The sequence below is a fragment of the Varanus komodoensis genome, unplaced genomic scaffold (assembly GCF_004798865.1).
Source record: "Varanus komodoensis strain SLA01 unplaced genomic scaffold, ASM479886v1 scaffold31, whole genome shotgun sequence".
Lineage (NCBI taxonomy): Eukaryota > Metazoa > Chordata > Lepidosauria > Squamata > Varanidae > Varanus > Varanus komodoensis.
The window spans coordinates 12,201,936-12,228,300 of record NW_025335780.1 but is presented as its reverse complement, the minus strand read 5'-3'; positions in this window follow the sequence as shown (position 1 = coordinate 12,228,300).

Here is a 26,365-nt window from a genome sequence, read left to right as displayed (position 1 = left end):
CTAAAAGAGAGGAAAACAGAAAGATGTCTGACCTCTCCTCTCCTATGCAGGCTCATTAAACCTCAACATTATACCTTCTTCTATCAGTGACCACTTGAATAGGGGCATACTATTGCTTCCCAGAGCCCTCTGAAGCCCTTGTAATAACCCATCTGTTAATTGAACAATACGTGATATATTTCCGAACTATGCTCAAACCCACTTCACAATTCTAACCGCAACTCACAACTATCCAATACCTTTCAGCCAATTCCTTAACCTCTATCCAACCTCCCTTCTACACCCACCAATCTCCATAAGTTCGTCAACCCAAGCTCATTCAATCACTTCATTTACCGTACATCTACCAGACTTCTCAACTTCCATCAACCTCTATTCCTTCCCAATTATTAATAATTCTAAGCTCTGCCTTCTGTTAGATTCTGAATAATGCTTACCCACGAAGGGGCAAACAGAACAAGGGGAAGGCAAGGGAGAGGGGAGGGTAAAATGCCCTACAAATGTTCCAACAGATGCCCCAAACAGGCCTAAAACATTTTATCCACTTTTTTGCTGCCCTACAGTGGCTGTCCAAGGGTGCTGCCCTCAAAGGCACCTGACTAAAAAGCCCCAGGTAGAACCCTTGCCCCTGGCCCACCTTCTCCTGCATTCTTAGACCCACCATTGACAGCTCGCCCATGTGGCCCAGCTCCTGCCTGGGACCACTGGGGACCAGCTCTGATGGGCAGGAAAGGATGAGGCGGCAGCACGGCAGCAGCAGATTTCTCACAAGTTGGGGACCAGCGGAGTGGGCTGGTCAGTATCCCAGCAGTGAGGGTGGGTCTCCGAGACTCCAGGCAGTGCAGGTGGAGCATCGAGCAATATGAAGCTCTGTTGTTATTTTTTCAGATTACACAGCCCAGCTTCTTTTAAACCTAGTTGGGCACAAACGAGTCAGTGTTAAAATTTCAGTTAACTGCAGTCCTCTGCACACTTCCCTGGAAATAAGTGCTATTGAGCCCAGTGAAACATACTTCTGAGGCCCCAGATGGCCCAGTTACACAGAAGGGTCTACACAAGTACAACTGTCTCTCCATTCAGCCCTCCACTAAGCATGCAGATGTTGGAGTGCTGAAGCCAAACAGCCTGGAACATGGCGCTAATGGCTGCAGCTCCACTTTTCCCTCCATGGGTTACTTACTGTGTGCTAAGCACTATTGTTCCAGCAGCATCTCCCGACAGCACCTTGGTGATTGATCTCAGTAAATTAAGTTCAATTGATTAATTAATTGCACTCATTTACTTTCCATAATTTATTTGGCAGAAAGAGCATCTTAGATCATTTGTGCATGCAATGATATTGTTAAGCCTGGTCTCTCAGCCCCATCTATGTTTTACCAACTCAAATGCACCAGTTGCTGGTTCCAGCAAAACCAACCTTTAGTAGGATCCTTCTATGCAGATGTGTCAGTGCCAGCTATTGATCTATCAGGATACTGGCTCGGATCCACTTTAATTTGCTGTTTCCATTTTTTACCTTCTAAGGGACTGCATTTTTCTGCACACTATGCTAAAAAATAAACTTGTTGCTATTTATATCAGGTCTTTTAATTCGTAACATAACCAGCAATGCCAGAATTTCAATTACCCCCTGCTGAATAAAGTTGGATCATGCAGTAAGCAAATACCATTAGGGGGTTGTCCTGTTAAGCTACTGATTTGCTACCTTTTTCCTGGGAGCTCTCATGGAAAAGTGAACTGCTGTGTTCAAACAATCACATATTCAGAATGGAACCCTGTTTTGTGCAGCTTGCTAGAATTCAGTAAGCAGAAGAGCCTGCCAGAATATCATTTTAGCATCTGTTTCTTCTCTTGGATAAATACATTTAATATTTGAACATGGGTGTTATTTTAAATGATGTTGACAGAGTATTTTAGTAGAATATATTTGTAGATTTGTCCCTTTTACAGCAACAACAGAAAATATTATGGCTTGAACAACACAGTGAACTGGGAAAGATTTTAATGATGTGGATTAGTTCAGGATTAAGGACCACTAATGATGAATATGTATTAGCAAAAAAAGAAAACTTATTTTATAAGGTGACACTAATTAAGGTAAAATTACAACTTCCTAAACTCTTCAGCATAACTCTTAGGGAAAAACAAATGTATTAGTCAATAATGAATTATTTATTACTCAAATAGAAGAACAAAAATTGTAATAAGGATTAGGCCTCTTTTAGCCTATGAATTTTAATTAGATCATTTATTCTTATATTTGAGATTGTTTGTTCTTAACAATGTTTATTTAATGTGTGTATTTAATCTACAAGGCTCTCTGCTCACTGATTACAAATCTGCTTTGTAATAGTACACTATTTCTTTCTTGAAAGGGCTGACTTGGCCGTGGCCATACTTGCTTTGGACCAGACTACTGTTAACACCCTCTCTATAGAATTGCTTTTGCAGACTATTTGGAAACTTCTGCTAGAGCAGTAACTGTTGGAACAGTTTCCACTAATAGTTCAGTAAATTCATTCCTCTTATGTGGTAGAATGAGCATACCAGTATGTTTTCAGGCAGAATTTAGAGTGCTAGTTATAACTAAGAATGGATGTATTACTTAACGGTCAAATATGAAGTAACTTTTCAGTCTTAAATACACCTTGATGCAACAGGTATGAATTTATTTGAACCTTTGCATGAATATCTGAATACATATTTGTGCATATTCCTTTTAATACCTTGTTTTGTAAACAATTTTGCCTAATATATATTGTTTCAAAATTGCGAAATTAAGTGCATTCACATTAAAATTGAAACTAGTGTGTGCCATTGTAGTAGATACTGTATGCTGCATGTGCTACTTTGAGGCCAGGAAAGCAGGTGATAGGAACTGAAGGTGAGAGAATGGAGAATAGCTATATTGTTTTCAGTTTCAGTGAGTGTCTGGAATAAAGAAGCTTCAGCTACTTGTCTCTGGAATTTTTTATTATTATTATTATTATTATTATTATTATTATTATTATAACATTTCTATGCCGCTCCTTGCCGAAGCCTCAGGGCGGCTTACAACACAATAAAATACATTGAAATACAATAGAACATAATAAATTACCATTAAATACAAAAATACAAAAAATACATTGAGTTACAAACATAATAATATAAAATTAAAATTATCAGTATAAAATAAGTAAATAAATAATATAGGTGGAGAAAAGAGAAGGAAGAAGAAGTTGCCCTGGCCAGATCATATATTTTAACAATTAAAATGATGTTTAAATTAAAAGGTCTTTACCTGGCGCCGAAAAACCAGTAACGACGGTGCCAGGCGGACCTCTTTGGGGAGTGAAATTCTGAATTCATTTTGAAATTCTTACAATAAAACATTTTAACAACAAATGGGATGGTTTCTCTGCTTTTGATGGCAATATTTGTTGTAAACCATCCCAAGATTTGTTGTAAACTGTTCCAAGTCATCTAAGTATGGAGCGATAGAGAAAAGTTTTAAATAAATAAATAAATAAATATCACCTGTCCCCCAAAAGCCAAGCATGCCAGTGTGATCCCATTTAAGGCTGGCATCTAGGGTAGGCATGGCTGGCACTGGGTGAGGACACACATCCCAGCAGAAGCCCTCTGGCAAAAATCTCCTGGACTTTCTCCTCCACTTCACCATTTCATTCTGCTTGCAATGCATCTTGCTGTGACCCAGATGTTGCTGGTGGTGGGAAGGAAGGACAGCAGATGGTATACTCTGTTTTCTCACCAACTCTCTACCTGTCAAGTAAACAATGATGAAGAGAAGAAAGCAGAGCAATATCAATGGGTGACAATGACAATGAGAAAATTGATTTTCTGAAATTGGAGATGGCACTTCTCAGATTAGAATGTTTGATACCTCAGTTCTAGCTCTTAGTGATGCGCACCTTCCAGAGGCAAGGAAATATGTTCTATTTGTCTACTGCTTGGGAACAGAAGCATAGAGCACCTTCTATAATTTGCTTCTTGCGGATGATAAATATGCAACATCTTTGACTGTCATAAGGAACTATTTTGTGCCTAAAGTGAATATTGTGGAAGAGCACTATAAATTATATCAATGGGACAGAATCAGAAACATGCACATTTTGCTGCTTTAAGTGAATTTGTTGCTACATGTCATTTTGGGAATATGGCAGAGGAAAACATTAGAGAAGGTAAGTGAAGGCTCGCACTGGGAAAAGCTTCTTTCTAAAACCATTGTAGAATTCAGCAGAAGCAAAGGGAATGGGCCAACATAAGAGAGGACCAGCGCAGGCTTTGCTATTGAAGACAGCAAGGTTTTTCTCTAAGTGTAAAAATAGAGCAACTAAAAGTCCGCTGACCATGAAACATATGCTAGTGCATAGGTCTGAAACTGAGGGTGTCAGTAACTGGGGATATCCTCAGGAAGAGTGCAAAATGCAGGTGCAAAAGTTGTTTCCGTCATGTTCTGTCAGTTCTAGGAAAGAGTGTGCAATTCTGTGCATGCTTAGAAGGGGAAAATTGCAGGTCTCAGAGTTCCAGAGCCAGCACCTGAGTGATGCTGGAATTACTGAACATTTTTCTGTATAATGCATTGGATCAGACCCTTAAATTCTGTAAATAAATCAGAGAAGCAAAATTTACTTTGAAGTGGAAGATGACAGTATAACAATGCTCTCTTTGAGTCAAGAGAAAACTCAGGCAGAACTGGCAGCAAATCTATATAAGTACACACAAGCACATACACAAAACACCCAGCAATGAAAATAAAAATAAAGAATGGCACAGACAACAGAGAGAGAACATTGTACCAATAGGGTGCCACCATTGAAAAAGTCTTCTCTCTTGTAGCCACCTCTCTGTATTCAGAGAATTGCTTCTGAAGATGAAATTAATGTCTAGTGAGGCAACTACATGAGGGGAAATTTCCTTCAAGTAATGTGGGCTGAAGCTATTTAGGACTTTAAGTGTTAAAGCTGGCACTTTGAATTGGATCCAGAAATGAACAAGCAGCCAGAATAGGTAAGAAAGTGTGGCATAATATGGCATCATTGGCGAGCCCTGGTTAACCGTCAGACCCCCTTAGAAGGCTACCAGAGAGTGAATAACAGAAAGTCATGCAGCTTTTAAAAATAATATTCAGGCCACACAATGATATAGAAATTTTATGGAGGAGCATGGGCAGTATTCCATAGCTACACAAAGGAGCATACCCTGAATCTTTTTTGTGCCATATGCTGGATTGTTTCAGCTACCCCAGTAGCTTCATCTGCCCTCACAGGTACTTGCTTTTTCCTTCTGAACTCAGCAGCCTTGCTGCAACTAAGACCCTGAGGCTCACTCCCTTAGCAGGACAATAGGGGCACAACATTCAGGCATTACTCTTCTCAACAACAGGCATTTATAAGCTCCATCTTTCCCACCACAGTCTGCCTCATGTTTCTTCTCTCACGTGCCCACTGGTGGGGGTTTACTTGCATTGAAAGTGTGAAGAAGGAAATGGAAGAGAACAAACAAAATTTAGACGGAACATAAACATTACAGAGTGCTTCATGGGGAAGTGGTAGGTCAACTTAAGTCAGTTGTCATAATAGTGACCATGGCCAAAATTCAAAACAAGAGATTTAGTAAAAGTAGCACCAGACTCATATAAGACTAAAGCAGGAATTTGGGGAGTAATTGTTTTTGCCAGCCTTCTGAAGAACTAATACATTTTTCATATCCAACAGGAGCTGAGACATGGAAGCCAAGAACTTCCCATTCTTCCTTCCCTGCAGTATTTAGGGAAAAGCCCACAGCATGTGTAACAGAGAAAATGAGTGGCACTCCAGTGGACAGAAAGAGTTTGATGAAAATAAAGGATCTCTGAATACTCCCAGTATTCAGATAGCTCTAATTCCTAGTTGTTTAATGTCAAGATTTCTTAGGCCTTCTGCATGATGGAAAAGCTTTTTCTTAATATGGGGGATCAGAAGACAACCTCTTTGACTAGATAGTATGAAATGTTCTGCATAGCTGCAGGGAAAGGTCAAGAGAACCCATTTGTATACATGAAAAGGTAGATTTTTGTAGTTACATACATAATCACTTTCTTTCAGAAAGACTGTTGTATAAAACTGGAGCTTTTATATCAGGAGAAGGGATGCAGGTGGCGCAGTGGTTTAAACTGCTGTGCTGCTGGGCTAGTTGATTGAAAGGTCGCCGGTTCGCATCTGCACAACAGGGTGAGCTCCCGTTGCTCCATCCCAGCTCCTGCCAACCTTGCAGTTTGAAATCATGCAAATGCAAGTAGACAAAAAGGTACCACTTCGGTGGGAAGGTAACAGTGTTCTGTGCACCTCGGTGTTTAGTCATGCCAGCCACATGACCATGGAGACTGTCTGAGGACAAATGCTGGCTCCCTTGGCTAGGAAACGGAGATGAGCACTGCCCCCTAGAGTCAGGCATGACTGGACATTGTCAAGGGGAAAGCTTTACCTTTTTATTATATCAGGAGCAGATAGTATTTGTCATGGATACTTTTACTACTACTTGAGAACTCATGCTGAGATGACGATACCTCTGACTACTGGGAGATGTACAGAGAAGTATTCCAAAGAACACAGTTGTTACTGTGCTCTCTCAGGATTATGTGTATTAATGAATGGAGACAAAATCCTTTCTCCTCTTCTCCTCTCCCTACATCTTTTTTGCAACTTTGATTTGTGCTGCTGCTACTGCTGATTCAAAAGAACACCTACTGCCTCATGTAACTCAGTTACTGGCATGAATAATAGTGCTGTGTCTGCATACTGTCTATTTATATATGTATATGCATTTTATCGTATATAATGTATTTTATTGGTTTTTCAACTTCATAAACCATTTAGAGAACTGTAACAACTGAGTAGCATAGAAAAAGTGAAATATTCAGGAGTAGAAGAGTTAAAGAGTCAATTGACTGATTATATTTTTAATCTGATTAATCACTGATATTTTCTGGGTGGGTTCCATGCTAAAATGCTACTAAGCCATCTCTCTCTCTCTTTCTCTATTCCTCCACTTCCCTATCCAAGAAAACTGTCGGGTTTCAAGGATACTGGTTAAGGGACTAAGATTCCCTACCACCACTAATCCAGTCTGAGGAACTGGTAGGCTTAGCTAGCCACTCTCTCCTGACTGAGAGATTCTGTGTAGGGTAGATGACAATACAGAGTATGCTAGCAAGAGAAGTGCGGATATAAGGGAAGAAAAAACTGCATTAGCTATTTATCTATTCAGATGAAAGAAGGCTTCCAACACTGTGGGAAAAGAAGAGCAAGAGACAAGAGCTCTTCTACTGGGTAAAGAAAGAAAGTGATTTATGTTCTTCTAAAAGCTGAGCCTTGGTTCATCTTTATTAATCCTCTTTAGATCCAAAGGACAATTCCATGGCCAGCCTCTACTTCCACCAAATTAAAGTGTTTCATGCAATGCAAATGATTGGTCTTCTTGTTGTTATGTGCTGTCAAGCTGCCTCTGACTTATGGTGAGCCTATGAATGAATGCCCTCCAAAATAGGCTGTCCTTGACAGTCCTGCTCAGCTCTTACTCATTCACTGAAGGCTGTGGTTCCCTTTATGGAGTTGATCCATCTTGTACTTCATCTCCCTGTTTCTCTGGCTTTCAGTTAGCCTAGCGTAAGTGCCTTCTCCACTGAGACTTGCCTTCTCATGATGTGCTCAAACTACGATAGCTTCAGCTTTTTTCTGGCTTGATTTGCCCTAGGACCCACCTGTTCTTCTTGCTGTCTCCCAGGGCATTCACAAAGCTCTCCTTCAGTACCATGCTTTGAATGTATCACTGTTCTCCCTGTAAGCTTCCTTCCAGCTTTCACACCCATACCATACTGTGGATAATCTTGGCTTTAGTGTCCAGTGAAATGGTCTTAAACTTGATGGTCTTTTCTAACGCTTTCATTGCTACCCTTCCAATTCTCAATCCCTTTTTGATTTCTCTCCCCCCGCTCCCACCAATTTTCTTGGCTGCAGTACTCATTTGATTAGATGACTGAGACAAGATATGTGATTTTCCCCCATAATTTTAGTTTCTTCATTGCTAATGTTAAAGTTATGTAATTCTCCTGTAGTCATGATTTGTGTTTTCTTAATTGTCAGCTATAGTTTTGATTTTGCACCTTCTTTGATTTCATCAGCAATCATTTCAGTTCACTGCTAATTTCTGCCATGGTATCATGTGTATATCTTAAATTATTAATGTATCTTTTGCCAGTTTCCACTCCTTCTTTCTCATATCTTAATCTGGCTTTCCTTGTGATATGTTCTGTGTACAGATTGTACAGATAAGAACATAAAGTGCTCCCCTGTCTAACACATTTGCCTGCAGGAAACTATTGTTTCTCTGTATTGCGTCCTAACAGTAGCTTCTTCTCCATGATACAAATGAAGGAGAGACCTTCATTTCTTTCAGAATTATCCATAGCTTTTTGTGATCTACACAATCTATTACACATAGACTGATCTTCTCCTGAAATTATTTGGTGTGCTCCAGCAGCCAGCATACCTCCCCTGCCCCACCCCCCAGGATCCAACTTAGCCACCATGCATTTCTTGTTCCATATAGGTTGAAATTCTTTGTTGCAACAGCTTGAGTATCATTTTACTTGCCTGGGAAATTAGTCTTGGAAATGCTGCACTCCTTAGCATTTTCTTTCTTGGGGACTGGAATATATTTTGAACATTTCCAGTCTGTGAATCTTTTCTTTTTGTATTCTTTTGTATTCTTTTATGTATTTGGAGGCATATTCACCTTAGAATATGGACCAATTCAGTCTCTGCAGCTTGGAGTAGATCTTTCAGCATCCTGTCTACTTTATTTCTTCCAAGTGCTTTCAGAGTAGCTTTCACTTCTTAATATTGCAGATTTTTCTCCTATGTTTTCTCTTTAAAAGAGTCTATCATCTTTTTATCTCTTAGATATAGTTCTCCTATACATTATTTCAACTTTCTCGTTATTTTATCTGAGTCAGTATGTTTACCCTGTTTGTCTTCAAGTGTTTCTAATCTAGCCTTGAATTTGTTTTAATTTCTTAGATCATCTGGAGGAGGTTTCTTGTTTTTCCTCTTCTGTTTTTCAGTTCTGTTTCTTTGCACTGCCCATTGTAATTATATTTATCTGTATGTTATGGTAGCTGAAAAGTCATTGCCTTAACTGGAGTCAAGAACAACAAACCAATACTAAACATGTCTAGTTAGAAGAAAGCTCCCTTGAATTCAATGAAAATATAATCATAGAGAAAGTCTCAAGGCCTGAATCTTACGGATGAATGAAAAAAATATGAATACTGCAGCAGAAACAAACTTCCCAGATTGTGTCGATGACCTTCATCAATTCAGTATTGAATGGTTTGACTAAAGAGAATGTAGGAAGAGCTGTGTAGGATCAGACCAAGACTCCAGCAGCCTGTTTGCACTTTGGCCAGCAAGTAGCCATGGATAACCCACAAGTAGACATGGATGTGGGTTCATGGCTCCCAACGACTTGTACAGAGATGCATCCTGACTCCGATGCGTATAGGCACCATGCCAATAGGTAGTGAATTCAGTATTTAAAGCACATGCCTTGCGAAGAAGAACTCCACCTGTTCTTAACTGCCCACTGATCAGCTTCATGGGATGACCTTGAAGCCTAGCGTTACAAGGGAGTTGTGAGGACATGTCTCCTTATCTACTTCTCCATACCATGCATAATCCTATACACCTCTATCATATTTCTTCCCTTACTCATCCTTTCTTTCCACAGACGCAGCCCCAGACATTGCAATTGCCCACTATATGACAAAGGCTCCAACCCCTTGATAATTCTGGTTGTCCTCTTCTTCAGCTCCTCCAGCATACAATCACTTTTTCTTAGTGCAGTTACCAGAACTGCAGACGTTATTCCGAGTAGGGTCACAATTTCGATTTGAAGAATAGCTACCTCTTACAGGATTTATCACAGTGTACATGTTCCTTTATCCCCAAGCAGATGTATCTTATATGTAAAAGATAGAATTGCTAATGTTTCTTTCTCTACCTACCTTGATTTCAAATATGTTTGTCACATAACAACATCTGTGCAATATCATTAATGTATTCATCATAATGATTGAAAAAGAAAAGGAGCAAGCAATGAACAAATAATCTTCATTTTAAATTCTTAGCGGTATTAACCTTTCTTGCTTGCTATATTTCTTGTATGGCTGAAAGACAACATTGCTGTAATGTCATCTTCTAACTCAGAGTTTTCTCCTGTTTTATTTAAATGCTACATCATTGACAAACAAGTGCATGATCAAGGATAAATTATATCTATATAACAATTAAGTATTATATATATATACACTTAATTCTGTCATATATTTTTATTTATTTTATTTAAAACATTTCTATGCCACCCCCATCGCAACAAAGCCTCGGGGTGGCTCACAAAGAATATATATATATATATATATATGACAGAAATAGCTTTTCTTTGACTGAACTAGCAGTGTGACCCTTTTGAGTTAGTGAATACATGAAACATTTCATTTTTGAGTTGAGAAATAGGACTGCATTGAAGTGATTTATATCAAGTTGTTTAGAGCTCTTAGTGTAATGTCCAAACATGGGTGAACTTCTTAGTCCTAAGAGTAACCTGGGGTTGTAGCCAATGCAATTCATTTCAACAGATCCACTCTAACAATGGGACTAACTATTGATGCACCTCATTGTCTGAATTCAATCCTAAATGTTATCATTACTACTCATAGTATATATTAGCATCAATTTTAAAAGTAAGCAAATGGTACCATGATTTGAACAGCCAACGACACCAACAGCATAGTCAAAGTGCTCCCATCGAATGAGCACTCGTATGCCTGCAGCACTTACTGGTAAAGGTGTGGGGCCTTCCTCAATAAGCTTTACCGTTACTATTGTTTATTTTTGCTTGAGAACTAATAACTGATCAAAGAAAGTGAGGGCTTGTGTAGGCCATGGAAGCCTCCGTCTTGTCTGGCTCAGCCAGAAAGTCTGGCTGAGGACAGCCTAAGCACGAGTTAATGAGAAGTTGTTTGCTAACAATCTAGTTCCTTTTCAGCTTCCTTTCCAGCTAGATGTAGTGCCTGTGAGAATCTGCCTGCCCGTCCTGTAACACTGCTTATCAGTAGGTTGTCTAGCTATGGATGGACTTGCTATGGTAAAAAAAAACTTTGATGTTGCTTTGCTAGAGCCAGGCCACAAGGTTTCATGGCATTAGCAGCGAAGAGATCATCACTAGGTGCTTGGCCCAGCTTGTTAGGACTTCTTGCTCAGAGCAGCAGACTTATTGACTGTCCATTCCAGGGGGCAGCAGCATGCTGTTTTATCTGTTTATTGAGAATATTAATTCAATTAATCATTTTCTAGCAATCTCAAAAACCTTTCAACACACCACAGAGGGCCACAGCTTGTTATTTCTCTTCCCATATTTCATGCATTCCACATTTTTCGTCATTCCCATGATTTTCCAGCAATCATGTAACCACTCTAAAACAGATGGTACAGAAAAGTTTCATAATCTATTGCTTAAAAATATTTCTGTTGGTTGTTGAGAAGATTTTCAGATTATCTTTATCCAAAATATTACATAGCTGGTCCAGTAAAACATGAATAGGTTGAAACAAGATATGCTTTGGCAACATTCAATGAGTTTCCAGAAAACATTTGAATTCATTAATCTTCTGCAAATAAACACATAGATTTATCTTTCACAATGAGCAGGTGCCATTTGTGCTGTGCCTTTCTATGCATAGAAAGGAAAAGAAGACTCATTTCCTATTGCAAACAACACAGTTGCGATCCCATATATACATTCTGAGAATTAAGCAGAGGACTTGAACCTAGACACGTTGAATTTTATTTGTTTATTCACTTAGTACCTGCTCTTTTTGAACATTTCACTTAGCATTTCAAGTGAGAAGGAAAAGAAGCATTAGATAGTAAATACAGTTTTCAGATAGTGCTGTCAGGAGTTTGGGTTCCAGAAAATGAACTTTCCGAAATGTTTGAGATGCATTCCTCCATATAGCATATTACAATATTTATAGTTATTTATTTAATAGCCTAACTTTCCTCCAAAGGATTCAAGGTGGCTGTGATGCCATATCTGAAGGAGCATTCCTCTGATGAAGAAGAACTGGGGAATGTTGGCCAGCTTCAGCCTGAGGAGAGCTAAATGTTTTTGCTGACAGCCTACTCTGCAAAAGCATAGAAATATAGCAAAAGAGTGAGTCAGAAGGAGCCATCTAGTCTGACCCCCAGCTCCAGCCAGCTCCAATCTTGTAATCTCCAACATGTGGTTGTCCAAAGACTCAGGATCCTCAATCTCTCCTCATATGTCATCCTTCCCAACCCAGCTACCATTCTTGTGACCCTATGCTGAACAGATTCTAACCTAGCTATGTCTGGACACAGTGCTCCACTTGCAGGTGCACCAGAGTTGTGTACAGCAGTATCAACACCTCCTTAGATCTGGAAGCCATGCTTCTGGCGGTGTTTTCCTTTTTTAATTGCAGTGCCACACTGCTGGCTCATGTTCAGCCTGCTGTTGACAAGTACCTGAGATCCCTTTCACAAGTGCTGCTCTCCAGCCACTTGTCCTGCATCCTGTACCTGTGACACCTATCCCTGTATCCCAAGTGCAAGACCTTGCAGTTGTCCACACTCCGTGCCATCCTGCTGTCCCTTGCCAACATTGACACAGTCTGGTCAGGTCCTTCTGAATCTGGATCACCTGCTTCTCAGTTGTGGCTACCGCCCCACTTTAATATCGTCTGCAAATTTAGTCAGTCGACTGGTTATCCCTTCCTCCATTCCATTGATTTAAAAAGTGTGTGTGGGGTGGGGGGTGATAAAGACTACATAAGCTAAGCATTTCCTGGAATTTACAGACTGCGAGATCTGAGACAATTTACCCCTTGAAACAACATGGGAATAAACATGAGTAGCTTTTATTCAAACAGAAGGCACAGTGTAGAGCCTACCTGCAAAGCATCATACTGATCTGATTAACCAGCTGTGCTGATTTATGACCAGCTCCAGATTAGGTAAGCTGGAGCTAGTTGGCTGCTGCAAACAACATTATTTCAACTCTGTGTTCTTCCTTGCTGTCCTGGACCTAATAGATTTCCATATCTTTGGCTATCTACCTGGAACACTCTCTCAGACACCCTGGACAGATTGGGATACTTTTCATGATTCACTTTGTGGATGAAACTTGGACTGTTTTGTCATTTAAAAAAATCCCTCAGCTTTTACCAAAGCATTTACTGCTGTAACAGCAGAATAGCAACATACATAGTCCTCTCTCCATTCCTATCCTCACAGTGAGCCGCCCCGAGGCTTCGGAGAATGGGGCGGCATAAAAATGTTTTAATAAATAAAATAAATAAAAAGTGACCCTGAGAATGAGTGACTGGACAAATGTCATCCAGAGACTATGATGGACAAGCAGAGATTTACACCTGAGTATCCACAATCCAATGGTTGATTGGACCAATGAACTCAGGATTAAGAACTAGAAGGGAAGCATTCAACCAGAATGCTACTGAGATCTCCTTTACTGTAGACATGCCTTAAACCATGAATTTGGGTACAAGTACTTATCTTTAGCTTTGCAATCCCTTTCTCCCTCATTTTACCTGTTATTCATGTCAATTTAACATGAATTAAGTATCTGCAGTTTTCTTTAATTATATTGCCGTATCTGAGAAATAATCTGTGGAATATTTCTGTTAATTACCCACAGGCCAAATGTGGCTTACCAGTTACCAACACCTTCATAGTCAAGTGAATTGATATTTATTCCCCAGTCATGATCCACAGTTGTTTACTATCTCATCAAACTTTGCCAGCTGAATCGGTTTGTCACAAGGGACAATCCCCTGGCAGAAGTAATAGGTTTTCCCACCAAACATAAATAGCTCAATTGAAAAAGCACTGCCTGTAATATTTAATAGAGCCTTGTAAAATTGCAGCAGAATGACTACCATTAGAGTTTCATTTCACCTGAAATTTCCTCAATATTTTCTCTTTATGAAGGGGACGCTGAAGTTCTTGTCACATGCCAAGTATCTCAACCTAACTAGAGGTTGGTGTCAGGTTAATCTTATCTGCCTGATGCCCAGTTATTTTGGGCTCCATATTGTAAGCTGCAGAGAAGAATGCATTAACATGAATGGCACTGCTTATACAGGATTACTTTCCTCAGGTAATATTTTGTTTTTCAGAAATGGGTTAGAGTGTGGAAGTTCCTGTTGTTGCACGCTCACTGAAAGATAGTATCTTCTCAAGCACCATCATCTTGCCTTCTGCTACTTGATTTTCCAAAACACACCCCATATTTCCGACATCTGTATTTCAAATCCAAAAACAAACATTTCACGAATCACAGAAGATACAGAAGTGGGTTTCCAGGTATGATACTTGGCTGGACATAAATGACTTGAATTCTTAGGTATGGTGACATGGATGAAATAAGCAGATAAAAAGCATGGCGGTCCATGGGAAGGGGAATAAGTATGATGAAAAGCAACTTGAACTTTGGAAGATGAACTTCGCACAGGAGGGCGACTTATTTATGTCCCTCAAAAATCCCAAATGTCTAACCTGAAAGGAACAGTACATTTTCTCTAATCCATGAAGGGAAAAGATTCTCCTGTATCTCAGGGATGAATGGCTGCCTGTAACAAAGTCAACCATCAAAGTAATCATATATCTCTAGGAGAAAGGCGAGGGGGATTCATTTCTCCTTTTCTCTCCTCTCGTCACCTTTTCTTTGCCACAGGTCAGTGATATTTCCTACTCCCCAAACATTTTTAAATTGCTTTCCCTAATAAAAAAATCTACACAAGTAAAATTCCCAAACCAAACAAAGCCCCATCTTTTCATAGCTTTTAATCAGAGCAGAAAAACAACGAGTCTATATATTGCAATTATTATTACTTAACTTAGTTGAAAACAGTTTGGAGAAAGAAATATGGAGGCAATATTTATTTGCAATATTGCTACACTGCAAATATCTTTTTGAGAACACAAAGCTGTTTACATACACATATTAAAATCACATTTAAAATAGTTTTTAATGTGCTTCTTAATTTCCTTCCCGACATATCTGTAGCTGCCAATCTACAAATTTTTATCATTTATTTTACAGGGCCATGCGTGGTTCACAGAGTCACCCAACATGACTTTTGACTCTTCAGTTTGAAGTGTGAAAATTTCTGCATATTGGGATTCTTTTAGATAAAAAGTCAGTTTGGGATATCATGCTCCTGTGTGCCTTGAAAAAAAGAAGAAATATGGAACATTGGTCTCGAGATGGAGGAGTGAGGAATGCCTCTTCCAGGATAATCATCTTCCAGGGATGGCATACAAAAAACTTTAAATAAATAAATAAATAATCAAACCAAAGAGTTAATGTGAATGCGGTCCATGAATGAGAAGCAGTTTCTACTGGAACTGCATGAGGTGAGTAAGAAATAAAACTGGGAGAGAGTAAGGTATTGGGAACTGATACAGAGTTAACATTGTTTATTTATTTAAAACATGTGTATGCCATACTTCAGTATCATGTCTCAGGGTGGCTTACAGGATTAAAAGCAAAAACCGTAAGAACAATCAGGAAAAAATACAATACAATAAAATTATCAAAGACAATACAAATAAATCCAAACAAAACAAAAGCAACTGTAAAATGATAAAAATACTAATTTTTAAAATAGCAATTAAGTAAAAATGTTTTAAGCTGGTGCCAAAATGAATATAAACTCGGCACCAGGCAAACCTCGCTGGGGAGTGAATTGCATAATCTGGGTGCCACTGTAGAGAAGCCCCTGTACTGAGTAGACGTCCTTTTTACCTCTTTTAGGGAGGGTTCGCAGAGCAGGGCCTCTCCTGTGGATCTTAAGGGGCGTGAGGGCATATAAGGATTATATGCATTAGCACTGTCTTTCACTGATCTGCCTATGTACTTGTATATTCAGATTGCACCCCAACTCTTTAGTAGAGAGGAACAAAACTATACATTTCTGTTTCATTCAGCTTCCTTTCATTAGCAAGTTCCTGATTTTCTCAGCCTTAGTGCATTTTTCAGCTCAAGCTTTTCCTAGCAGAATGGCTGCTTCATGGTCCAAGCACCTTGATGAGTATTTTGCAGCACTCAAATCAAATCAGTATACATATTGCTTTCAGACAGTAGCAGTAGTTTCATACTGGTGGACCTTATTGGTAAAAGTGCACTCAGAATTCATCATTAACCCACACAGCAAGCGAGATGTCACATTTTATACAATCATTTTTAATGAACATGGTACATAGACATTCAGGTTATGCATAGCATTTCTTCGGGCTGTACATAGCAATTCCTCAAGTTCATGAAGGCAAAGAAAAACATCATACTAGTTAGTCAAGCATCTAAGGGTCTCTTACTTATAGAAGGTTAAAAAGCACCATGTTGACATGGAGACATCCCAGACTGATTTGTGATCACACATGATTTACCCCCACCCAAAAGGAAAAAAAAAATATCTGAATCATGAAAACAGTCAGAAAACGGATGGAATCTGAGAATTGTTGAGATGGTTCTTGGCAAGACCCATCAAAAAGGTTCATTATGGGGCTAGATCCTCTTTTAGCAAGAGTTCTGAACTCCTTGCTGATTGGGTAGTTCACAATGTGCCCACATTTGGAAAAAACATAATTAAAGGATGTAATATGGACATGAGGATCAATTCTATATATCTCACTATAGTAAATAAAAGGGCAGTGATTGATAACTTACCTATGACTGTGGATCTTCAAAAGATATCCACATGCAGTCACACTAAATCATGTTCTTCATTCTTCTTGAAAACAGTGTAAGATGGTTAAGTATTTCAAGGCCTTACCAGGGAATCCACTTGAACTAACACTGCTAAGTACGTTTTCCAGTGTAATACTAAAGTACACTAGGTACATGAGGGGGTGTCACACAGAGGTTGGTAGAGACCTGTTCTTCCCTGCAGAGGAGGGCAGAAGAGCGCTCCAACAGAGCCAAGGTCAAGGAACCATGGTTCAATTTGGATGCCAGGAAGCACTTCCTGACAGTTAGGACCCCAAAGGTATGGAATGGGTTTCCACGGTAGGTAGTTGAAGCCCCATTGTTGAGGGTATTCAAGGATAGGCGACATACACATGGTAGGCATGTCATGAATAGATGGTCTGGATGGTCAGAGTAGACCCAGGAGGCCCCTTCTGACTCGCTCTGTTTCTATACTTCTACACATCTCAAATCTGGATGAAAAATAATATTATATAATAACAGGGTTTTCCTTCTCCTAAGCTTGCAACTCTCTCTCTCTCTCTCTCTCTCTCTCTCTCTCTCTCTCTCTCTCTCTCTGTGTGTGTGTGTGTGTGTGTGTGTGTGTGTGTTAGGTTCTGGAAATAGGAAAAAAGAATAGTCCATTTGCAAGTAGCAATTTTGTTCCTTCTACTGCCTGTGATGGAAATGATTTAAGACAATATTCTTAATCTAGTTTATTTGCACTGAAATCTCTTCAAATATTTCTTGGTTTTCAGAAACTTCCATGGAAATTTTACATATATTTTATTTTAAAAAATCAGTTTCCAAAGAAAAAAATCAGGAGACAAGAAATAGTATGTGGATCAAAAAGAGCTGGATAACTCTAGTGCAATCCTTATCTTTATAAATCATATATACGCTAAAGAAATAAGGGTATGGTTGGCTTTTGAATGAGGATTTCTTCATACCACCAAATTCCTGCTCCATGAGAAGGAAACTCACTTTTGGAGATACAGTCTGATACACCTAATGCTCAGTAACACTGCAGTGAACTCAAAAACCTTGCCTACTGATATCAGAATGAGCAAACAGGGAGAGCAAACAAGAGTTTGGTGGCAGAATTGTAGTGGAAAAGGAGAAAAAGGCAGGCAGAGCCAGAGGAATGATGTGCCTGGCTTAGTCCAGCAAACATTCTCTTCCAAAGAGACCATATGCTCTCCAAAGCTACAACTGAAAAGGGTGTCCCTGGGAGCTGCAACTGAAAGGCCTGGTCAACTGGCAGCAGCTGTGTGTGATTCATTCTGGTTCCTTACTCCAGGCTGATCAGATCAGGGGAAGATGTGCAGCTGGTCTAGGCACTCTGGCACAAAAGCAGCCAAGCTCCCAGAATGAGTGATCAGGGAGAATAAACTGGAGTTTGGTGGTGGAGTTTGGCAGGGGAGGGCAACAGGGAGGCCCTCAATATTTTTTCCCTTTTTAAAGCTTTTTTGTCCTGTTTACTTCTATTTCCCCCTTAGTAGACCCCCCCCCATTTCTTCCTTGTAACCCCCTCCCATTCATGGGTAAGATTGTGTTGTTAACCTTCAGGGAAGACAGGGGAAGCACTGGTTGCTACAACAGGCCCAGCAAATTAGAATCAAAAAGGTAGCAGAAAAATGAACCAAGAAGACGCCACAGTGGTGGTGACCTGCAACTTCGGTGCAGTGTAAGACCACAGGTAAGGTTCTGGGAAATGGACTATTGGGAAACGATGCGCTGCAACGCACAAAGAATAGAAAGCATGTGCTAAGAAATTCCAGTTTAGCAGAATGGGAGTGTGTATGCTCAGATCCCGATGGAAGACACAGCCTTGAACCTCAGCAGTTTTATTTGTGAGAACATCAGGCAAACCCCTTTGCAGAGACAAACCTACAACAGACTGGTGGGTAGAGGTATGGCCACCAACGACAAGCTCCAACAGCATACACAAAAAATTTTATATACACATACCCAGTAGTGGGGGTGGTGATGAGGGAAGAATGGGTACATTTCAGGGAACAATGCAGGCATAAAAGGATCACTATGAGTTAACAGCAGAGGGGCTATGAGATACCGTTACAATAAACATCAGTGATTGGTGATTGCTGACATGGCAAATAGCAGGGCAGCAAGAATCATGACAGGTCCTAGGTGTGGGTTTTGACATGTCAGAGTTGACAGTTTCACAAGAACAGGAAAATCTAGTCGGGGCTGTTCTCGGCAGCCCAGCAGCTAACTGGATGCAACGGTTCAAATGACAAGTAATGCAGAAGCCGAGGAATGTAACAAGTAGCAGGAGCCAATAGCAAGAAGCAGGTAAATACATTTCAGAAGGTATCAACACTTGCAAAAATGTAGCAACCATCCTGGGCTAGTGAAGAGCCTCAGTCTCTGAAAGGAACAGGTAGATAACGACTTATGTCGCCTTTCCCAGCTAAGCCAGAACTTTTCCTGGCTAAAAGTTCTGGTTCTTTCTGGGTAAGAGGAACAGGGGCACCGTGGGTTTGATTTTATATCAAAAAGGCACATAGAAGCAACTTTTCTCTAAAAAGATCTATTTAAAATTCTTTAAAGAGATTTATTTGGATTTTTCCAACAGCCACGACATGAGAAAAATCACGAAGAGGGCTTTAAATTGAAACATTCAGGGGAGGGAGACATGCAGTCAGGCATGCCATCACCTGGCAGATAGTTACATATTTCAAAAGAGAAAAGAAAAACTCAAGCAGGACCTAACAGCAGTCGCCCCAAAAATGTAGGAATAAAACCAGGGTACAAGAAAAATGAATTTTGATGCCTATACACAAATGCTAAAAGTATGAGGAACAAACAACATGAATTTGTTTTCATAGTACATGACGGCAATTACAATTTTATAGGAATAACTGGAACTTGGTAGGATGACTCGCACAACTGGAACCATATGATTAACATATAGAACCTGTTCAAGAAAAACAAAAGGGATGAAAAGGGAGATAGTTTCACTATATGAGAGACACATATATCTGCACAGATATACAGGAAAAGGAACTTAGTAGAACCGCCAAAAGATTTTGGAGTAATTTAAGTGAAAAGAATTCAAGTTCAAGAAAAGAAGTCAAGTTCCATAATAACTGTAAGGGCCAGGGCCAGGGCACCTATGCATGGTGGGGTGTCACAGCCAGCCAGGAACCTGAGGCAAGCACAAGTTACCAGCCCAAGGTCAATGCCAGAGGATATGTTCAGTTCGAGCAAGCTGGGAACAAACCAGGGTCAGTCAGGAGCAGACTGGAGCAAGGCAGGAACAAACGGGAGCAGGGCTCAGAGATGCAGGGGCCAGAGCACAAAGAGTCAGCAATACAACTTGCAGTCGTGGCAAAGAACAGCAGTGCCAGAAAGTCTTTCATGCTGATCTCCAGGGCAACCAGCTGCACTGCATAATTGCTCCTCAGTTGTTCCCTGCAAGTGCCTGCAAGGGTGTTCCTGGTACTTGTAGGTTCATTCAAGCACGATCCTGACAGCAACTCACTTTTAAGGGAAAAGGAGGCCAAGAGTGGGGTGGGACATCTGGAAAAAAGAGATTCTCCAAGCTCATCTATGAACAATCCCAACAAGCAAAAAAAGTGTAGAAGACAACAGAGGAAAACCAAGAGTTCCAAAAAAAGTTAAGAAAGGAAAAAGCAAAGCAAAGCAAAAAACAAAACAAAACAAAACTACACATACAGTAGATGGAAGCAGGGCCAGGCCAGAAAGCAAGAATATAAACAAATAGCAAAACATTGCAGAGATGGCATTAGGAAGGCTAAAGCAGGAAATAACTGAGGCCAATTGAAGGATGCTAAAAACCACAAAAAAGCCTTCTTCAGATATGTTGAAAAGGCGTGTGCGTGAAAGGGAAAGGACTCCAGCTACCTAAAGTGGATGGCCAAGTTATAACAGACAACAAGGCAGAGATGCTCAATTCCTACTTCAGTCTTCTGCAACAATAAGATCTGCAACAAAAAGGAAATTCAAGCTGAAAGTGAGGGATAGCTGCCCAAGATTGACAGGCAAATGGTCAAGAAATATCTGTATGAAATAAATCTCCAGGGACCAATGAACTCCATAGAGGTAGCAGAGGAACTCTCAGAACCACTGTCTATTATCTTTGATAAATCCTGGAAAACAGAAGTGCCAGACAACTGGAGAAAGGCTAATGTTGTCCCCATCTTCAAGAAAGAAAGAAATAAAAAGATTAATTGGGAACTATAGATCAATTAGTCTGACATCAATCCCTGGGAAAATTGTGGAGCAGATTATTAAATAATAAGTCTGCAAGAACTTCAAAGATAAGTGATTGATAAAAGCCAGCATGGATTTCTCCAAAATAAATCCTGTCAGACTAATCTCATTTTTTAACTGGGTAACCTCCCAAATGGACAGAGAGAATAGTGTAGACATAATCTACAAACATTAGCAAAGCTTTCAAAATAGTGCTCCATTACATTCTGATAAGCAAATTAGCAAAAAATGTACAGGATTGAAAAACTATTAGGTGAATACAAAATTGGCTGCTAAATCGGATATAAGAATGCTTATCAATGGCACCTCCTCAAACTGGAGGCAGGTAGTTAGTATGGTGCTGCAGGGTTCAGTCCAGACTCAGTGCTCTTCAATAGCTTTACTAGTGATTTAGAAGAGGACGTCCAAGGAATAATAATCAAATTTTCACACAATGCAAAATTAGGTGTGATAGCAGACACCCTAGAAGACAGAAGATCCAGGATGATCTTGGTAAACTTGAATGGTAGGCTAAAAGCAACAAAATGAGATTCAGTGAGGACAAGTGCCAAGTCCTTCACCCAGGACAAAGAAACCACATGTAAGGATACAAGAAGGGGAATATGTGGCTCAACTGAAATGAGAAGGAAAAATAAAGATCTTGAAGTAATTGTGGACAACAGGCTAAATATGAGCCAACAATGTGATGCAGCCACAAAAGGGGCAAATGATATTTTGGGATGCATTAACATAAGTATCACTTCCAAATCACCAGAAATACTAGTCCCCCTATACGCATCACTGCTCAGACCTCATCTAGAATACTGTGTCCAGTTCTGGGCACCAAGATTTCAGGAAGATGCAATAAAATTAGAAAGTGTCCAGAGGAGGGCAACAAACCTGATCCAGGGTTTGGAAACACTGCCCTATGAGGAGAGACTGAAGGAACTGGGCATGTTCAGCCTTGAGAAGAGAAGACTGAGGGGTAACATGGTATCACTATATAAGTACCTCAAAGGCTATCGCAAAAAGGAAGATCAAGACCTCTTCTTGTTGAAACCAGAGTGTAGAAGATGGAATGATTAGCTCAAGTTGTGACAAACTAGATTCAGGGTAGATATCAGGAAAAGTTTCCTCATTGTCAAAGCAATATGACAATGGAACCACTTGTCTAGAAAGGTGGTGGGATCTCCCACAATAGAGACATTCAAGGCAAAACTAGACAGGCATCTGAGGTGGATGGTGTAAATCGGTGTCTTGCCACAGCAAGTAGTTGGATCCAATGGCTGTCACAGCCCCTTCCAGCTCTAATATCCTATGATTCTATTAGTTTTAGTGAAATTTACAAAATCAGCTTATTATATATGGATAAGAACAATAATTACATATGGATAAGAACACGAACATCCATTGAGTAAATTTCCATCTTCAATCTTCAGTTACTGAACTTAATTTAATTTGATGGATCTGAACTCCTTCAGATCCATGGAGGTCCCTACAGTCATCTACCTTTTTCTTACTGGAACATATATAAATAAGAGTCTGCTAATGTAAAGTATTTTTGGTAGATTTCAGGGCAATGCTTCTAAATCCACTCTCCTGCAACACAATTATCAATGAGGTCTTTCAGTATAGATTTGCAACACACAGTGTATCTTTGCAAGATAAATAAATACCAAAGCAACTCAGACAGAAGTTTCACGACAGGAGAAATGGAGCAAGCAGCTCTACGTGGCCAATTTTAACCATTGTCAAACTGAGCAAGTCCATTTAAAAGAAGTGTTCTTAATATGTATAACCCTTTAATGGAATAACAGCATCTCAACCCCTCCATAATCCAGGGACTGTGAAGAAAACTTGGGAGATTAAAAAGAGTAGAGAGAAAGAGATGGACAGGAGGATTCTGAAGAAGAAGAGACAAAGAAGAGGCAGAGACAAAAGAGAAAGGTCCTTAAGAGTAGGTTGAACCCAGTGGAATCCATCCTTTGGCATTTGCAGACTTCCTTTCATGCTTTTCCAGTCTTAAAGTGAGCTGAGCCAAAAGGAAGTCTTCAAGTGCTCAGGGAATGAAGGTTTTGTCACTAGCGACCAACTTCCTTGTCACACACAGAAGCTCAAATCAAGGCTGCTTCATGTGGCATGGACGAGGAAAGGTTTTTGCACAGTGCAGGGGGCTCCATTCCTGGAAAGCACTGAGGAGATTCAGGGCTGCGACAGGTCTGCAGAACTGAGCCCCGAATCTGACAGATTTCCATCCCAAAACAGGTTCCTCAAACACCCCCACTGAGCAGGGTGAGTAAACAGTGGCAATCCCCCCATTAACACCTACCAGGAAAGGAAGCCCAGGAAGCCCCTCCAGTCCTGGATCACAAAGCCTGAGACAGGCATTGAAAATATTATCCATCTTTATGGACTGTATAACTACTGTACTCCCTTTTACTGTTTTATGGAACAAGCTTATGTATGTTGAAAGAGAAAGGCTTCAGTTCCCAGCTGCCCAGACAGCATGCCTGAGATTGTGCTCTTCGAGACTTACTTCAAATCATTTATTAATTTGCGTTCCTGTTTTGGTTTCCTTCTACCCTCCTCTAGGAATTGGGATCCTGGTGGACTGGAGGCACAGTACTGCAGGTTAAGGGTCAGCACTCCTGTCCCACCGCAACCCACTATTGGGTAGAATGAAAGTACTATGATTTTTCACACAGGTTTGTCGTAGGAAAAATCAAGTTATCAGCATGGGCATGCTTATGCATCTGTGTTTTATGAAAGGAAAGTCACAACTGGAAGCTTTGTTATGGAATTGGTGGACTTGGGATTCAAATAGTGGAAGGTGGTTTTTAAGGCAGGCATTCCAAAGCCTGAAAAGCGTATTTAAAACTGGGGTGGTGGTGTAATTAGGGAGTTACAGGAAAGCTGTCTGCTTCGAGGCTGGTTGAATTATTCACTGTAAACAATATTCATTGCAAATTTAGCCTACTTTTCAGTTTGTGAATTGTTTGCAAACCAACCGTGAGATTTGTGAACCTATTAAAAATGCATACAGATTTGTCAATGAGCTGTTTGCAGCTGCTAACCAGTCAAAACGCTCTGCAGGCTCATCAATAGAAATGTAGCGGTGATGGAATTTGCTTCAGAAAATACTGGGCGATGTGGCACTAAAAGACAGCACAAAAAAAGCAAAAAGCCAGATTCTGTCCCTCTGTAGGAACCAAGCCTAGATTCATGAAGTATGAGTTTTCTAAACCTGGATCACTGAAATTGTTTTCTGGGGCTACTCTAACTCACTCATGGTTTCTCATCTCATTGCTGGGCTCAGTTCAGACTTCTGGGTTTAGCCTTCGAGGTCCTGGATGCATCTGGAACAGTAAAGGATGGCTTCTTTCCATTTACAACAACCAAGATCCAGAGATCACCAGAGTCCCTTCTTCAGGAGCCCCTGCAAAATGGGGTGGGGTAGAAGGTTCAAGTGAAGGGACCTTTGAGATAGCAGATTGCCAGTTGTGGAATAACCTTAAGGTGGGGCTCACTTTCTGCTTAATTAATATCCCAATTATCCTTTCCCAGACTTTTAAAAAAATCTTGCTGAATTTAAAGCAATTTTAGCTCTTAATTTGGAGTTTTCTTTTGCTTCTTCACAGTTTATTGTATTTTTTGTTTTTTTAATTCATTTGTTTTTATTCTGTAAACTATCCTGAAAACCTTTGTATAGGGCAGCCTATAAAAATTGAAAATGAAAAAAATAATGATCTTTTGTTCTGTAAGAAGCCTCTGATGCCTGAGTTGTATGTACAGTCCAATTAACTACCTAGGCTAGGTCCCAGCTTTGGATAACAAGGTTTTGTGATAAACTCTAACGTCTTTGACACTAATCTGTTTACTGTTCCTATAACTAGTGTGTTCCTATAACACACTAGCTAGAAATAATATTAACCAAATGCTTGCAAATACATTTAAGAGAGTTTGTCTCCATTCACCAAAGTACTGAAAGTTGGACACAAATTTATTTCTGGCTGTTCCATCAGGTGAAATACTATTGCAATATTTTCCATTGTATCCCATATAAAACAAGCAAACATGTGAAAGTTGCAAGTTTAGCTAAGTGGTTTAGAACACCTCTCATAAGCCAGCCCAAGGCTGGACAGCTTCTAGATCTTTAGATCAGCCTTCTCCAACTTTGTGCCTTCCAGCCATGTTTGGACTGCAACACCCAGGATTCCCAGTCAATGGCCCTGCTGGATGGGAATTCTGGGAGTTGTAGTCCAAGTGCCTTGGAAGACCACCAGGTTGAAAAAGGCTGCTCTTGATGATGTTGGAGTACAGCTTCCATTATCCTTCACCATGAGCTATAGCAGCCAGGGCAGATGGAAGATACCATCCAATAGAATTTAGGATAGAAGTTGTTCATTCCTAATCTTGACCCATGAATACTTGTACCTCATGTCTTCCAGGCTCATTCAACATAAGAAACAGATGGGCAGGGAATATGGGACACTAAGAATATAAACAAGGTTTATGTATGCCATCAGTTATGAACATACTGGAAAGAGAAACCAGTACTATACTTTTGACAATTTTTGCATCAGTATTTTCAATCTATTTATTTATTTATCTCTATGCCACCCCACCTCCCATAGCTGCTCTCTGGGCATCTCACAAGAAACAGAAACAACAACATAGCATCATACCTTTGGTGCGAGTCACTTTAATAAAAGCTATCTTGGATTTTTTCCCACATGGGTAGCTGGCCTTTCGCTTTTTGGTTGTGTCCTAAAAGGTGCTTTTTTCTTCTTGTTTTGTATGCTAGGATAATTTTGCTATTAATTGATATAAGGAAATTTATCAGTCTGAAAAATCACAGCCAACAGCCATTGCACAAGACATAGAAATCCAACTCATCTAGAGATACTTCACTGTTAGTCAAGTGTAAGGTGGAACCCTGCTATTGCAGAAGCTTCTAGTTCTAGTTGAGTCTGGGTCTATGACATGAGTCCTCGAACTACGGCCTGTGGGCCGGATCCAGTCCGCCATGCCCATTTATGGGGCAAACAGGCTGAGGCAGAACAGCTTACTCGCAGAAAGCCACAGTGGACCAAGCTTACTTACTTTTTATTTAAGCAGTATTTTAAATGTTAATATTATTGAATTTTATTTGGCCAGGGCGGCTTGTTTTATATTGTATGTTTTATATTATATATTTGTATTTTACTGTATATATTTTAAAATGTTATTTTAATTTTTTGTTGTAAGCCGCCCCGAGGCTTCGGCGAATGGGGCGGCATAAAAATGTTTTAATAAATAT